A 17,327-nucleotide genomic window follows, 5' to 3' on the forward strand; every position below is an offset into this window, starting at 1 on the left:
AGTTCCTAAGTTTGAATCTTGACAATTAAGTGAGATAAAATACGTAAAAAGATTAGGACAGAACATGGTACATAGCAGTTAGTACTGCGAATACTTCTGAGAACTTGACCTCTAAATCTGTAGTAAAGTGCCTTATATAACAGTCCCAATGGAGATGTGTTCCTGAAATCCTAACTCTTGATATATTACTAAGAATTATGGGTTTACTCGATTCTTTAAACTATAGTACAAGTAATAAGCAGATTAATAAAAATGTTATGTATTATAAAATGTGTACTAATAAAATAAAATGAAATTCAGAAAGTTACGTATTTGTTTGGTAATTGCAATCATTGTTGCTTTTGTTGTGGTCATCCATGTACAATGCTTGGTGTCAGTCTATTTATCTCTTGTAAAAATAAAATACAGTGTGTGTGTGTGAAAAAAAAAAAAAAAAAGGAAAGTTATGTATGTGTCTGGGAACTGCACAGCCCCAGTGTGACAAATGCAGTCGCATGGGGAGAAGGTGTTGGCTATCGTTTAGTGATAGGTAATCATGGGGCTCAAGTTAGACTCTGTCAAAGCATGATCCCCAGTAAGAGTGTGAAGTTGTCCTTGGTGACTTTACACATGAATGCACTGTTCGTTTCTCAAGAGTCAAATGGCTCAGTAACACATACTTCCAATAAAGGCAAGGTTTATCCACAATGACGGCAAGCTGGGAGGGTTGATACCAGGCCTGTGGATCCTTGGGGTGCTGGGGAATCCAAACACAGCTTGCTAGTCAATACTGGCTCCCTCCTTAAACCTTTTACCCTTGTAGGTTTCTGCAGTGTTTGAATCTGTCACATCAACTAGATCTGGTTCCAGATATTTTTGTTCGTGGTTCTTTTCTTGGTGCTTAGGGGTGATTGAAGAGTCTCTCTAATTTCTCCAAGTAAAGAACTGCTTATAGAATATTACGCTTTAGAGCTGTGCTACTGAATGACATTGCTAGGTCTAGAGAACAACTTTGTCTGTCTTTTAAAATCCAACTTGATCCTCTACCTATTTCTTTGATGCAGGCTCAGGCCCTTAACTTATACATTTCTTTGGTCAGTAATTGTAGATTAAAATAATTTACTGGAACACGAAATAAATAGCAGAAAGAGAGCCTACAGAGGCATTAACAGCCCTCTTTGTGGAATACACTCAACTCAAGAGACTGAGGGTATGGGAGTTCCCTGGTGGCCTAGTGGTTAGGATTCCAGGCTTTCACTCCCATGGCCAGGGTTCAATCCCTGATCAAGGAACTGAGATCCCACAAACCACACAGTGGCCAAAAAAAAAAAGAGAGTGAGGGTAGAGGGCTCATGAGTTAAGAGTGTGCAGAACAGTTGCCATTCTCAGTTTTTTAAGTTTTATTTTGTTGAAGTAGAGTTGATTTACAATGTTGTGTTAATTTCTGCTGTACAGCAAAGTACTCCCCCTTGTCAACCACAAGTCTGTTCTCTATGTCTGAACTCTCACTTTTTTTTAAGTGAAAATATACAAAGACACATTGGGGAAAATATGCAACGGTAAACTACAAAGGATTTTTCACGCACACACACATACACACATGTTTTTGCTAGGAAAATAAGTTCAGAGACAAATAACATAATAAACTAGCACTGCGTAGATTCCATTAAATGGAATATATATGTACTGACTCCAAAAAATTATTCAGTCCTCTGTCTTCTTAACAAATAAGCAGTATATTCTTTCTTTCAAAAACATTTGTTAAAATTTTGCCTTATTCTATGCCCGGTCTTAGAAACTAGAAGTAAAAGATGAATAAAACATAAATGGTAAATTTAAGGGAGAGTGGCATAGCACAGTAGTTAAGATTCTGGAGCCAGACTGCCTAGTTATGAATACCAGCTCTGTCACTTATGAGATCTGTGGTCATGAGCAATTATATAACCTCCCTGTGACTCAGTCTTCTCATCTACAAAATGGGCATAATAATAATACCTACTCCACAGTGTTGTTATGAAGATTAAATGAGGAGAGTGAGATCATCAACATGGCGAAATAAAAGCTTTCTACCATCTTCCCCTCAACGAACACCAATTTTGACAATCACCTACGGACAAGAGGGGCTTTGCAGAAGTCTGGGATTCCAGCAGAGAAGTTCCAGCACACTGTTGGAGCGAAAACAAAAACAAACAAAAACCCAAAAGCTAAGACGGACACATTGAAGAGAATAAGAGGAACTGTTTCACTTTACCTGTGTCACCCCTTCTCCCGAGACGGCACAGCTCAGTGTCAAGAGAGACCTTCTCAGCCCATGACTGCTCCCATGGGGAAAATGAGAGCGTGTAAGCGAGCTCCCGACTTCTACAGCGGAGCAGGTCACTGCCAAAGGGGTGCATTTGTTTCTCACCCCGTTCGGAAGGCCAAATCGTGAACTGCATGACTGGTGAGCAGCTAAGACATCAGCAGACAGAGCTCAGAACAGAACTCATCAAAGGGGCACAGATCCTACTGACCACATCAGAGGCTCCCCTGGGAGGCCCCTCACGAGCCACGGGGGATGCCTCACCTGTGAATCTCCCCAACACTCTGCATGCGTTACCCACAAACCCCTCACCCCATCCCCGGCCACATACCTGACGGAGGCAAGAGGGCGCCTTTGCAAACAGCTTAGTTAGCACATGCGGAAAGCCGGCCTGCCTCTGCGGGACTGAAGATGGTCCTATCACTGAATCTACAGGGTGAGAAGGAGTCCTCCAGGGAGGCAAAGGAGGAAGGAGAGGCTCTGTAACATCCAGACATCTAAGTTGCCCTTCTTAGTTGGTCTGGTGTCTTCCCAGCCCTCCTGGAAGAGACAAGCCCCAGAGCAAGAAGTGCCCCTTGCCTCTGTATAGAGTCTGTCCTACAGAGTGAAGTAAGTAAGAAAGAAAAAAACAAATACTGTACGCTAACACATATATATGGAATCTAAAAAAAAAGTGGTTCTAAAGAACCTAGGGGCAGGACAGGAATAAAGATGCAGACATAGAGAATGGACTTGAGGACACGGGGAGGGGGAAGGGTAAGCTGGGACGAAGTGAGAGAGTGGCATGGACATATATACACTACCAAATGTAAAATAGCTAGCTAGTGGGAAGCAGCCGCATAGCACAGGGAGATCAGCTCGGTGCTTTGTGACCACCTAGAGGGGTGGGATAGGGACGGTGGGAGGGAGACGCAAGAGGGAGGGGATATGGGGATATATGTATATGTATAGCTGATTCACTTTGTTGTAAAGCAGAAACTAACACACCATTGTAAAGCAATTATACTCCAATAAAGATGTTAAAAAAAAAAAAAAAAGAAATGCCCCTTGGCTGGGCTGCAAAAAGTGTGCACAGGTGTTTTACTTTGAAAACCTGATCCCTGATTCGTCAGTCCTTGGATAATTGGTCAGCTTCACGCATGACCATCGTGATTGGGCCAATGCAAACCAGCTGCTGCGGTGCTGCCCTAGTGATTCCTTGCGGAGCCATCAGAACATTGAAGAGATGAAGAGGAGAGCAGCGTGGGGAGGGGGCAGGGCAGAGACGGCTCTCTGTAGATTCCACCCTTCCTCCTTCCGCTGTCTCTGGAGAGCTCCCTCCCAAAGAACACAAGCCCAGTCTGAAAGACAACCAAGTCCAATTTCTACGGGACGGTAGGGACCAGAAACATCTCCTTTCCCCTACATCTTCCTAGCTGTGTGGCTGTGTGGAGAGAATTTTCAGGAGCAAGCAATAAAAGCAGGATCTCACTCCTGAATCCTCACAGGTAAGAAGACTCCAGCCTTCTTCCTTTACAGCTGATTTTTCAAAACAAGAACTCTTGTGGGCAACCTCCATCACATTCCCTATTCCGGGTCTGACTTTGCCACCTACCATCTTTCTTTTTTACACCAAGTGGCTTCCTCTCCATCCCTACACCAATTGATCAATGTCCCAAAGGGGATGTGGGGGCAAAGATGAGTAAGTATTAAAAAAAAAGCCTGATTATGATTGCTTGGTCTCATTTCCCAAAGACTAGTTCCCAGAGCTCAGCAGTTGACACCCATTAGAAAGAAGTGATACCGGATGAATTTCGACATGTTCATCTGGAATTCAGTAATTATATAGCTACAAAACGGTACCTGCTAACTGTACTTAAGGAGCATTTTACCTCAGGCACTAGAGATTTAGAGGATTCCCACATACCCACAAGTAGAGGGGTTGTTTAATAGCCAGCCTTATTCACGGAGTTCCCCAGATACATGCACACTATCTTCTGTACAGCCCTGGAATGTCCACTTTTTTGTTGTTTGTTTAACCAAGCCGAAGAGTCCTAGAGAAACAGGCATGTCCCCCTTTCCTCGACTCTGTTCTGGAAACTGGAGAAGCGCCCTAGGCACAGCTGATACCCATTCTGTTCCATTAGAATCTGTCTCATCAGCAGAGCTTGACAACAATAATTCCGAGTCTTGTGGTTCAGAAAAATGTGGTCCCCAGACAAGCAACATCAACATCACCTGGACGGGACCTGATAGACATACAGATTCATGGGCCCCACCCCAGACCTACTGAAATACAGGTAAAGCCCAGGAATCTGGATTTTAATAAGTCCACCATGTGATTCTAAGATGCTTGCTCAAGTTTGAGAACCACTGTTGCAGTCTTGGCTGTAAAGGACCAAATCCTACATCTGTTAAGGTTTGTGGGCCATAAATTCCTGTCACAACTATTCACCTCTGCCATTGTACTGTGAAAACAGCCATGAACATTGTGTAAGATGGAGGAGCTTGACTTTTTTTTTTTTTTTAGTAATTTACGGAGATGCTTTTTTTAAAATAAATTTTTATTTATTTTTGGCTGCATTGGGTATTCGTTGCTGCGTGTGGGCTTTCTCTAACTGCAGTGAGAGGGGGCAACTCTTCGTTGTGGTGCGCAGGCTTCTCATTGCGGTGGCTTCTCTTGTTGCGGAGCACGGACTCTAGGTGCACGGCCTTCAGTAGTTGCGGCACGTGGGCTCAGCAGTTGTGGCTTGCGAGCTGTAGAGCGCAGGCTCAGTAGTTGCGGCGCACGGGCTTAGTTGCTCCACGGCATGTGGGATCTTCCTGGACCAGGGCTTGAACCTGTGTCCCCTCCATTGGCAGGTGGATTCTTAATTCACTGCGCCACCAGGGAAGTCTGCTTGACTGTGTTTTAATGAAACTTTATTTACAGAAAATAATCAGGAGGCCAGATGTGGTCCCAGGGAGGAAGGGAGACAAGGTTAGTCCTCCAACCTACTAGATCCTGATACACCCCTGAGAGTTTTATAGGATGCTTTATCAGTCAGAATTTTGGTTTCATCCATGTTTCTGATCCTGGGTTCTTTTGAAGTCCTTATTGTTTGTGGATTTTTTAGAAGTTTACCCACAGTAAAAAAGAAAAAGTACAACTATCCAGTAAAGTACAAAGCATTGGGTCTTTTCTAGAAGGTCTGGGAAGTATGTAGTAGCCCCATTTCACAGTGAGGGACTGAGGTGCAGATGGGACACATTCAGGCCCTGCCATGCTGTGCAGTCAACACTGTGTTTCTTGAGCACAGAGACCCCATTTCCATCACACACAATAGGAACAGTGCCTTTGGGATCTGTGAACAGGGACCTAGACATAGGATTACATTTAACAACACTGCTCATCCCCGTCAAGCCTCCTCTAGAAACCCAGTTTCACGGTCCGTCGTGTACATAGCTACGCTATGCTACTTCCTCTTATTTGGGGCCACACAAACAAGAAACAATACAAATAGACAAAGTAGTTAATTATTGGTTCATGTATGTCTCTAGACTTTATCAATAAAAGATCCATCCGGAGATCGGACTCTGTTTACCAAGCAGCTCGTACACTTTCTTCACCATGAGCAAAAGAGAAATATTTTTCAGCAGGTTAGGGATAGGTTTGGTCCAACCAGGGTGGCATCTAGTTCTCATCTGGAACAGTTCTGGTGAATATGATTCCTCCAAAATTAGGTGGGGGAGTGGAGAATACAGGAAAGGCTCCAGGCCAGAAACACAATTATCAGGAAAATTATAGACTGATGTACCTGGGCTACTATACGAAAAGCACAGGCAGAAAACCTACTGATGGTGGGAAAAGTGTGACAAGACTTGTAATGTTTTCTCATTGATTTTTTTATTAGAATGAGCCAGGATATCTGACAGTCACAGACAGCCTCCAAATTTCAGTAGCTTCATGCAACAAAGGATTTGGGGTGATACAAGTGGCTCTTTAAGGCAGCTTGCCTCACAGTGCAGCTCAGGGTCCAGGTCGTTTTGATCTTGCAGCTCTGCCCCTAAAACAGAGCCTCCTGCAGGATCACGTGCCTTCGGGAAGACAGAGAGAGCTGTGAGGGTTTTCCACTGCCTCTACTCACAGGTCACCCAGGACTAAGCTCAGGATGCTGCCCAACTACAGGGGGCCTGTCGTCCATATGCCTGGAAGGGGAGGAAATCCAGACTGATACTAGTGTGATACCGGGACTCAGGATGTCTGCCGCATTACATGGTGTATCTCTCTATAGCACCAAAGGGAGGTTAGCTAATACAAGAGCCACATGCAGCTTAAAGGACTGAACAAGGAGCGTATTTTAATAGCCCTGACATATCGTGTACACTAATAAGCGATGGCATTCCCAAACACCTATTAAACACAGATCCCTGGTGTCACAATTCCCAGCACAGGCTGATTCAGGTTTTATTGTCGGGCTTAGGTCCACTGATGTATACAGACAGAAAGGGTGCCCTGAAAGAGAGCAGACAGAGAATGAACACCACTAGAAACAAACACAGAAATGGAAACAAAGGCCAGACAGGTTGGGAAGTGCCTGCTGGGTCTGTCTTATCTCTTTCCATGTTCTTTGCTCTGTCCTTTCAGATAGGACACACCTACCCTCTAGATCTTCTTGCTTTATCCCACTTCAATAAATCAGGCTGAAAGATGATATTGGGTAAAACCCTGAAAGCTAAGGGCACAGGACTCCTCTTCCTGTGCCCACCCACCCCTCATCTGTTCAGCACATGGTTCTCCCGCTAATAAATATCATTGTCTGAGAACCTATTTTGTGCCCAGTGATAGGAGCTTTATATGTAGTATCTTAATAGCACAACAGTCCTATGACGAAGATGCTGTTGTACCCATTTTGCAGATCAGAAACTGAGAATGAGCTAAGTAATTCCTATACAAGGTTGCACAATTAACAAATGGCAAAACTGAGAACTACGCTCAAGTCTGATGACTCCAAGGCCAGACTACATTACACCTGTTGTGCTATGTTGTCTTCATAACCGTTGCCTTTGTTTTCATTTATCAAACATTCAGAGAGTACCTACGGTATGTCCTGCACTTTGACAAGGATCAACAAGGCAGAGAGACATGCCCTCCAGCTGTTGACAGTCTAAATCGATGCCACAAGTGTGGTGGTAAAGACGTGCTCAGGAAGCCCAGAAGCGAAAGCTGTAATCTATCTAGAGAGGATGGAGAAGATTCCAGAGAAGAGGTAAGATTGACTGTTCTAAGGAGGAAAACTTGGGAGGGGGGTTGGGGAGCAGTAAGAGGGATATTTTCCACTAGGCAGTCTCTTGTGCAATTTTTTTTTTAATATAATCAGCACATCATTTCTTTTTTTTTTTTTTTTTAAGCCTGCATTTTATTTATTTATTTATTTTTGCCGTGTTGGGTCTTCGTTTCTGTGCGAGGGCTTTCTCTAGTTGCGGCAAGCGGGGGCCACTCTTCATCGCGGTGCGCGGGCCTCTCACTATCGCGACCTCTCTAGTTGCGGAGCACAGGCTCCAGACGCGCAGGCTCAGTAGTTGTGGTGCACGGGCCCAGTTGCTCCGCGGCATGTGGGATCTTCCCAGACCAGGGCTCGAACCCACGTCCCCTGCATTGGCAGGCAGATTCTCAACCACTGTGCCAGCAGGGAAGCCCTGTCTTGTGCATTTTGACATCAGGATCCCAGTGGGAAAACACAAGGCCTGTGGAAGTGGAGATTGATGGGTTCCTAGCGGACGTTGATCACACGCGCTCCTGGCTGTCCATGACGACCACCATACCACATCACACTCTGAGCAGCCCTTGGTTTCAGGCCAGCAAGACCAGCTGTTTAGAGTTTGTACAGGATAAAAGCTTCACACAAGTGCCCATAAAGAGGATGTGGCCGACACCACTGAGAAGTGACTAGAACAGGCCCTGGGCCTTGAGCCAGAAGCTCCCAGGTGAAATCAATCCGTAATAGTCTCCCCTCAGGTAGAGGAGGGCTGGCTCTAAAGACAGAGGAATAATGTGCTATGGTGTCAAGGTGTGGTACCCAGACAAACAACAGCAGCGTCACCTGGAAAGTTGTTAGAAATGCAAATTCTCAGGATCCCCTCCAGACCTACTGAATCAGAAACTCTATGTCAGTTTTTAATCTGTGGAGAAATTCCAGTCTATAAATTCTATTTCTTTCCCTAAAAGACACTTGGGAACTTGAGGGGCCTACTGGGGTTGGTCATTAAACCCTTGTATGTGCCTATTCTCCCTGCCCCACTTTTTCCAGGACCAGCCTAAGGCACCTCTTGAGAACCACAGATTCTCAATGCCTTCAGGGAAGCCATCACATGGTGTAGAACAATGTGAGAGAGAGCAAAAGCAGGACTGTTGGAAGTATTGACATGTAGAGTAAAGGGTTGTTTGTTTGGGGGAGAGGCTGGAAGGAGGTGAGTGAGCCCTGGGTCTTGAAAGGATGGAAGAAGGGGTACCATGGAGCAGAAACTAGAAGAACACTTATGAATAGTGCCACAAGAGCACGACCACGCTCTGGGCATTGTCATAGGTGCCAAGAGGAGGGGCAGGAGACAGAGCAAACAGGAAGCCCTCAGCAGGGAGCAATTAGACCATAGCACCTTAATTTTGCATACTATTGATGGAGCATCTACCCTGTGTCAGACACTCTGAAAGCAAAGAGACAGTGCAGAGGAGTGGGGAGAATGTGGACCCTGCAGCCAGACTGCCCGGGTTTGAATCCCCACTTGGGGTGATACTCAGCCAGGGGGACCTGTATAGCCACACCAGCTTTGTTTACAGGTAGCATCTGTTCTGAGTGGTCACAGCCTTGCCTCTGAATGGCCAGTGTCTGGATCATCCTAGTTGTTACGTCTTTTGAATATCACCCATGTTGTCACTTTCTGCAGAGTTGAATTTAAGTTATTAAGCATCTCCACACCTCGATTTCCTCATCTGTAAAACCGGAATAGTAACATTACTTACCTCAAGTGTTAGGAGGATTAAATGAGTCAACAGAAGGACTGTGCTTAGAATGATGACTGGTGCATAAATTCTCAAGAAATATTAGCTGTGATCATTCTTCTCTCCCAAAGTATGAACAGTGCCTGAGCAAAGGCCAGCTTCTCAGAGTTAAAATGTCCTGAGTGGCCTGAGTTGCTAAAAGCAGAAGCTTGTTTCTTAAAGGATTTAATTCCAGGGCTCGACACCCACCCAGCTCAGAGCAGGAAGAGGCAACTTGCTCGATGGAGATGGCTAGTGTGGCGGGGACACGACACCATCGCCTGTCTGCAGCTAGAGCAGGGTCATTGCACACATAGACGAACTTGCTCTCCTCCGGAACATGCAGATCTTCTGGCCCAAATGTTGGAATAGACCCTTGGAGTCCATTCAAATGTGGAGAAATATTGAGATCCGATCAAAACCACTCCAGCCTGTTGGCTCTTATTTTTGATAGACAGGATAAGCAAACTCTGCCTAAATAAGAACTGGTAATAAGTATTCTCTTTTCCTGCTTTTCTAATTCTTCCAAGTCAAATGCTCCAAGTCTAAATGTCTCACGGGGCATCTCTGAAGGATTTCTGAAGTGTTTATTTGGCGAATAACAAAAATTCTTTATGTTATACAGACCTTTCACGTATATGTGATGTTCACAATCCAGCTGAGAGAAAAACAGGACAAACGGCCTTAACTTCAGCCTAGACGGTTGGAGACTGAGGCCCAGTGAGTGTAGGTGGCTTGTCTGGAGGCTTATGGACATTTATGGTGGGGCAAAGGGCAGGAAACCATCACTCTAGAAATCTACAACCTTTCCTATTCATTGGCTAGTTGGAGCCCTCTTTCGGAACACTACTCCCCAAACTCTCACCCACCTCAGCTTATTTTGAAGAGGCCCACATGCACAGACACACACATACATCAATAACAACCATTTGACTTCAGCTGAGAAAGGAAGTGGCTCATCCTGGCAAAGACTGGAGACCCCTGGCCATTCACCTTCCACCACCACCTCCCTTCAGCACAAACCATTGAAAGCTGGTTCTATACATGTGCTCATGCTTTTTGGACACAAAAGAGAGAATTAGGTACATATCTCCTGCATCCTAAAATAGGCATTTGAGGATGGGGCAGAATGAAATATTGTTTTATTCCTAAGTATTTTATTGTTTTGATGCGATTTTAAAAGGGATTGTTTACATTCCCTTTCTGATATTTCATTGTTAGTGTGAAGAAGTGCAACTGATTTCTGCATGTTAATCTTGTACCTTGCTACCTTGCTGAATTTGTTTATCGGTTCTAGTAGTTTTTGTGTGGATTCTTTAGGGGAAATATTGTTTTAAATATTTAAAAGAACTACATATATCCCTATAGAGAGACAGTCAACTTCATACACAAAAAGCATGATATGCAAGTATTAAAATGTGAGAGAAATTGAATGGTAACTTGCGCCTTTTCCAGCAGACCTGGCAGGAAGTCATCACTTGCAACCATAGAGAAAAAGAACTACACAAAATAGCCTATATCATGTCATAGGTACAAACATGCAAATATATTCAATATGTATTTGAGGGTTCCAACTACCAAAATAATCTTCATATCCTTACAGAAGTATAATAAATAAACAAATAAAAGAAACCTTCCTTTCCATCATGAGAAACCGTGACATCAGCTGAAATGCACCCAAGTAGTTTAATCCTATAACATTCTTCTAAATTTGGGCCCAAGAGGCACTGCCACAATTTTGTTAGTCAATTAGACAACGATTTCTTGAGAGGTGCCTCATATGCCTATCTATATATTTGTTCTTCTGTACTGGAGGCAAGGAGGGAAGGACCCAAACAAGGAGACAGCACGGTGCCTCTCCAGGAGCCAGCTAATCAGGCATCCTATGACGATCCTTGTTCCTATGACGACGACACAGGAACAAGGAATATGAAGGACAGTACATTCTTCCTTCCAAATACATCCAACTCCTTTTGGGTCTTCTGACACTAATGAGAACCCTAATGCAGACCCTCCATCAGCCTTTCCTCCTATCCTGGCCAGCTGCCAGCCTTTCCTCTTGGGTTCCCTTGAATGGACCTTGGCCAGATTAATTTTTCTAAACCAGCCACAAGCAAACCAGTGGTGGCAGCCTAGCTTCTCAGCCTCAGGGAGTCACTGCACACTCTGGCCCCTCACCAGCCATTGCTCCCGAGCCGAACCTGCCACTGCAGCCGGAACAGCTTCGATGTGACCACTCTCTCCACTTTAATCCACCTAAGAATCCCTTCTCCTCCTCCACACCTTTTCCAGGTGCTTGGAAATCTAACTCAAATCCCATCACTTCCACAAAGTCTTCCTCGACTCCTCTAGTCTGTAGGGTTCTCCTTTTCCAAATTCTAACAGCAATAGAATTTGCTGTGACTCTCTGTGCCACCAGGTGGAGAAAAAAAAATGATGCAAAAAGTGAAGCCACTGGACAGAGAGAAGCTGAGATAGGAGGGGTGTTTTATGCACAAGTCTGAGAATCTTTCCATCCTTTCTGAACTTAGGCAAGGGATAAATAATTTTTTATACCCTTCCAACGAGAATGGCCAAAATAAAAACCGTTTTAAAAAAAGACAAACTAACGTTGGCAACAGTGTTAAGCAAATGGAACATCATTTACTACTAATAGGAGGGTAAATTGGTCAATCACTTTGGGGAAATACTAGTAACCACTACAGTTTAGCATAAGCTTAATCCATGAGCCAGCAATTCCAACAAAATAAGTGCACATATGCACCAGGAGAGATGCACTGAAATGTGCACAGCTGCACTAATTGTAATAGCCAAATACTAGAAACAACCCAATTGTTCGTCAACCATAGAAGGAATAAATAACGTCAATGAATAAATACAATGACTTAAAATATAGCAAGGTAAATGAATGAACTCAGCCATGTACAACAACACAGATAAATCTCACAAAGACAGTTGAATGAAAGACGCCAATCACAAAAGAAGCAAGGTAATGGTTAGAAAGGAACACAAAGAGTTTTCTGAGATTCCGGTAACGTTCTGTTAAATGATGGATGTGTTTATTTTGTGGAAATCAACCAAGCTGTACACTTCTGATAAGTGCAATTTCTCTTATACATGTTATACATAAATTACATTTAAAGTGTGTGTGTGTCTGTGTGTGTGTGTGTCTGTGCGTGTGTGTGTGTGTGTAAAAGGGAGACAGACAGAGGTGCTCCTGATTGGAGAGCAGGAAGGGAAGGAAATAGCCCAGAGACCATATATAATACCTGTAAGCACTGAGGGCTAGCTTCACGGTGTGGGAGCTTTGCAGTTGCACCAGGCCTTGTATAGACAGGGTCCCAAACTCGGATCAATGCTATGCTGTCACTGTCTCACAATTCTTAATAACTTTTGAAACAAGGACCTGCATTTTCCCTTCAGCCTAGGCTCTGCAGATTATGTAGCCAGTGCTGAGTACAGGTTTATTGTCAGCTCCCAGTATCCAGAATCCATAATTCCTCTAGTAGATCTGAGAGAAATTCACTGAATTGAACAGACTCAACCTCGGAAGCACTTTTGGATGCCTTTTCAAGGAAACTAGGACTGAAGCCGCCTTTCTTACTATAAAGTCCTAGAGAAGCCAGTTGATTTCAAAGCCCACAGTAGGTCTAAAAGGGATGGGGAAGGGAGGGGTAGAGGAAGCTGCTACCCTCTGAGTCCTGAGTTAGTTCCTAAATGAATCAGGAAAACCACTTGGTTCAGAGGAGGGTATTATTTCCTCATGCAGCTGGTACCTCATCCCATCAAGGACCAGACTGATAAGCTTGAGAACCACTGGGCCTGCTTGTCTCAGCCCCCCTTCTCTCCTCCAGCGAATGAGCTGCCCTTGGGGAGCAAGTGGTTTCTGGAACTGCTCCAGGGCATGGTCTTTCCAGCATGTGTGTGTGGCAGGGTACGAGCATACCTAGTTCTGGAGGCATTAACAGACCAAAGCTGTGCCCTCCATCCTGGCTTCTATCTGCCTCTCCTTTGTCTTCGTTCTCAAATCATTCAGAACCTGGGCAGGGAAAGGGGAGCCGACCAGGTTTCGAACCTTCTAGAAAATAACTGTGCTTTGCCTTCTCTTTAAAACATGGCGGTAGAACTCTTGTGCAAGAGCCACCTACAAAGCGTTCCATGGCCGCATCCACACTATAAAGGCCAGCCCCCAAGCTGCCCTTCGTGTGGTTGGCTTTTAGGCAGGAGGCCCTGCATCTCAGATAAAACAGCCCCTTGTCACTGGGCAGCCAGGCCACCAAAATTACTCTGCTTCAGTCCTGGGCATCCAAATAGGTGGGCTTCTCACCCTGAAATCATTTTCTGCTGAATTAGAACCCTGGGTTCTACAGCTGATACCACAGCCTGCCCATCGCCTCTATTTTCTGCCTGAATTTTGCTCACAGTTAATCTGCTGAAAACCCAGGAGATTTTCAGGGGTTATTTCACATGAAAGGAAGAGCTCTCTGATTTTTAACCGAGATTAGATAAAATTCCCAGGGTACCCCTCAGTCAAACAACCGCTCCTGCTGACTCCAGGTAACCAGTCTGGTGGTGGCATTCAATTTCAGTTAGCCCCAAGGACACCTTTTCTTCTCATGTGACAGTAGCAATAATAACTTTTTTTCTTTATCTGCTATCAGCCTACAGGGTTCCAAATTTTTGCGACTCATCTTTGGAGAAACCGTCTCTTGGTGGCTCATTCTATCCATAGGATCTTTCACTTGAATAATTTCACAGCACCTGCATTTATTCATTCATTTATTCATGCATTATCTGCTTATTCTGCAACATAGAACTAAGTGGACATTTATTCCCCTTACCCTACTATCCCTTCACATCCTTTATGCACATCAATGCCTGGCTCATGGTACCCTTCCAAAGATGTCTTCCTTGATTAAGTCCATCCTCCTCTGACCAGAGTCCTCTGATCTTATCTCTTTCTTCTGTGTCCACTCAGTATTAACTGCTAAGTCTGACCCAAACTTCCCAATACTAACTCTTATAGCTCCCCATACATATTTCTTAAACCCAAGTAAAGTCTGATGATTTTCAAACGAGGAGGAAGATTGGCAGCGAATCAGAGTCTAAAGGGAGGGTCCTTAAAAGTCCTTTGTATTTTATAAAAAGCGTGTCCAATATTACACTGCATTTCAAATAATAAATATTTGTATCAATTTTTAATATAAACTACATGAAGTATATCTCAATAAAATATCCCTGATCTGGGGGAATACAATGAAAATATAGTGATTCTCAATGGGGACTTGTCCCTGTAGGGAATGATCAGACCCTGAGCCAGGAGAAGGCAAGGTTTTTCTGTCAATCTTCCCTAGAAGTACCAGATTCATCTCTATCCCTAGAACAAGGGACGTGTTTCATAAGCCTTTGTTCAAACTCTTTTCCCTACCTGGAGTGCCCTTCCCTCCTCTCTATGAAATCCCTTCTATACTTAATGAGCTATTACAAATATCACTTCATACTCTAAGCCTTTCTTGGTTCTACCAAGTGGTCTTTCCTTCTTCTGAATGCCCTGTAAGAGGCCTTATCTATGGCACTAATTGCACTGTGGCAAATACAGTATTAACACATTTTTATCCACCCATCCTCCTGACAGTAAGCTCCCTGAGGGTAGGAATCATGCACAGTATGATTTTTTTTTTCCAGGAGATGGTGAGTTTTATTTTGTCTTGTCTGGATAGAGATTTGATTTGCTCTTGAATGTTCCAGGGTGGTGAGAGACTAGGAGAAAGCACAGAATGCAGAGGTCTATTCGGTGTAATCTTCTCCCTCATTTTCATCTTCACCATCAACGGCAAGAGCAGCATACTTGCTTGCAGAACTGAATTTAGAGGCTGGATTTTCTTCAGCTTTCTTTGGCTCAGGTGCAGACCTGGAGTCCTGATGCTTTTTGCCATCTTTCCTGTCTGACTCCTTGCAGTGGTCTTTGCTCCCTCCATCTCCTGGACCATGGCTGGAATTTCCACTTTGGCCTTTTGGGGCACTCACCCCATCTACTTTATTTTCATCTGCCTTCCTTACTGGTCCTTCCTCAGGTGGTTGAGCTGGAACTACTTTCCCTCCACCACTTGTAGGGGACTGCTGCTCTGTGTCTGAACTCTGAGATCGAGCAGGAGGGTTAGAACTTCGTTTCACACAAGCATTCTCCTTTGGTGGAGGGGCTGGCATTACCTTTAGAGGCTGTTCAGGTTTGGGAGGCTTAGAAGCTGGAGACTGGCAGTCTTCCTCTTTACTGGGTGTTTCATATTCTAGCGACTTCTCACTCTCTCTCCTTCGTGCATCCTGCTCTGACTTACTTCTGCCATCTTCCTTAGGAGCACTCCGAGGCTTTGGGTCCAGTTTGGGTCCTTGCGGGGGACCTCTATCATCATGCCTATAACCATCCCAAGAGTAATCATCTCTGGAGCTCCATGACCGGTCATCTTGTCATCATATCTGTCTTCATGGGGTCCCCGCCTCCTCTGTAGTCGTCATCCCTACGGTACCCACTACCAAATGCTCTTCTGCCACTGCCTGTCCTGGAATCCTAGCCTCTATCATAGTCTCTGCTGCCTCGGTCATCATAGCGATCGCAGCCCCGGTATCAATCCATGTCCCGGCGTGGGCCATCACAATAACTGTCCCGATACCCATCACGATATGGGTCGGAATCATAACAATCTCGCTACTTGTCTCCAAAGCTCTCATCAGCTCTTCTAGGTGGGTAGTCATCAAAGCTGTCTGTAGCAGGACGGGCCCTCCAATCTGTATCTGTTTTGTCAGAATCCCGATTTCTATCTCTGCCAAAAGAACGATCATCCTGTCTTTATCCTGTGCTTGATCAGCAACGTCCACTCGAATTCACCTGTTACCTAGAGACTCTTCGTTGAGGCTCGGGGCGTTGAGCAAGGAATCCAGGTCCTCAGACTCAGCGTAACCAAAACCTTTCAACCTCTCCGGATTGCTGGGTTCACGTTATAAACGCACTGCACTGATATTTAAACCTCTGAAGGAATTCTATAGAATTCCTTAATGGAGTCTTCTATCACATCACAGGGCAGGTTCCCTAGGAAAGCAGTGTAGGGTGGCGATTTGGGAAGATGGCTCCAGTGGATATTGGATTCCCAAGCAGCCCGTGGAGCAGTGGGAAGGATGGAACGGTCAATTGGAGGTCATCATCATTACTATGCCAAGTGGTTGAAACATCTCCTTCTAGGTCATCTGTTTCATCAGCCCAGCTGACTGGTTTGGGGGCATAGGTGTTTCCTCCAGCAGTCCCTCCATCCTCAGCCAGGAGGTCTGTTAGGGAGATAGTCTTCCCCTTCTTCTTCTTCATTTTTGCTGAGGCCGCCATGTTGGGAGAGGGAGAGAGAACGCAAAGGCCACAGTATGATTTTTATTCCAGAACCCTAAGATACATCAAATATCACTTCATTCTTTCTCTAAACCAAATTAAATTAGTTCTAAGCTCTATTACCTAGCTGGAGAAACATTAAATTTCAGCCTTTGGTGAGCTTCCTTCTCCCATCTGCCCTCCTACCATCACCACGAGACTATACAATATTGAGTATACAAGGGAGCATATTACATGAGCAGGGTGCCCTCCTTTGAGTAGGGTGCTGTCAGCTTTGGTGCTCACTGCCAAAGCCCACATGGTCAAGTTGAGGCAGGTGGCTCCACCACCTCTTGCCTATTTCCAAAGTCTAGTCTAAGGCCCATTCTCAGCAAGGTCTTCCCAACCTTTCTATCAGGACAGATCTTTGTCTCTTCTGAACCCCATCTCTTGACCCCCCATTTGATGTTGACTGCATTCTAGCATATGCCTTGGCATCTATTTTGTACACACTTAATCCCTCCAGTTTGCCCCATCCCTAGTCTTCCCCTAGTCTTCAGAGGAAGAAATCATCGTAGTCACATTCGCCTCTTGTACTGGTAGCTAATGTAGTGCCTCAAATACTAAGGTATTGAGTGAACGGTTAATCTTCTGTTCTTTCATCTTCAGCCCCAGGAGACACTTCCTGAGACATAGGG

At 44.7% G+C, this 17,327-nt stretch overlaps 1 pseudogene; it reads right to left on the minus strand.

Annotated features, from left to right (window-relative positions):
• Positions 1-14,958: 14,958 nt before the first annotated feature.
• Positions 14,959-16,660, minus strand: LOC102997373 (eukaryotic translation initiation factor 4B-like; annotated as a pseudogene).
• Positions 16,661-17,327: the final 667 nt, after the last annotated feature.

Source organism: Balaenoptera acutorostrata, chromosome 8 (genome assembly GCF_949987535.1).
Source record: "Balaenoptera acutorostrata chromosome 8, mBalAcu1.1, whole genome shotgun sequence".
Classification (NCBI taxonomy): domain Eukaryota; kingdom Metazoa; phylum Chordata; class Mammalia; order Artiodactyla; family Balaenopteridae; genus Balaenoptera; species Balaenoptera acutorostrata.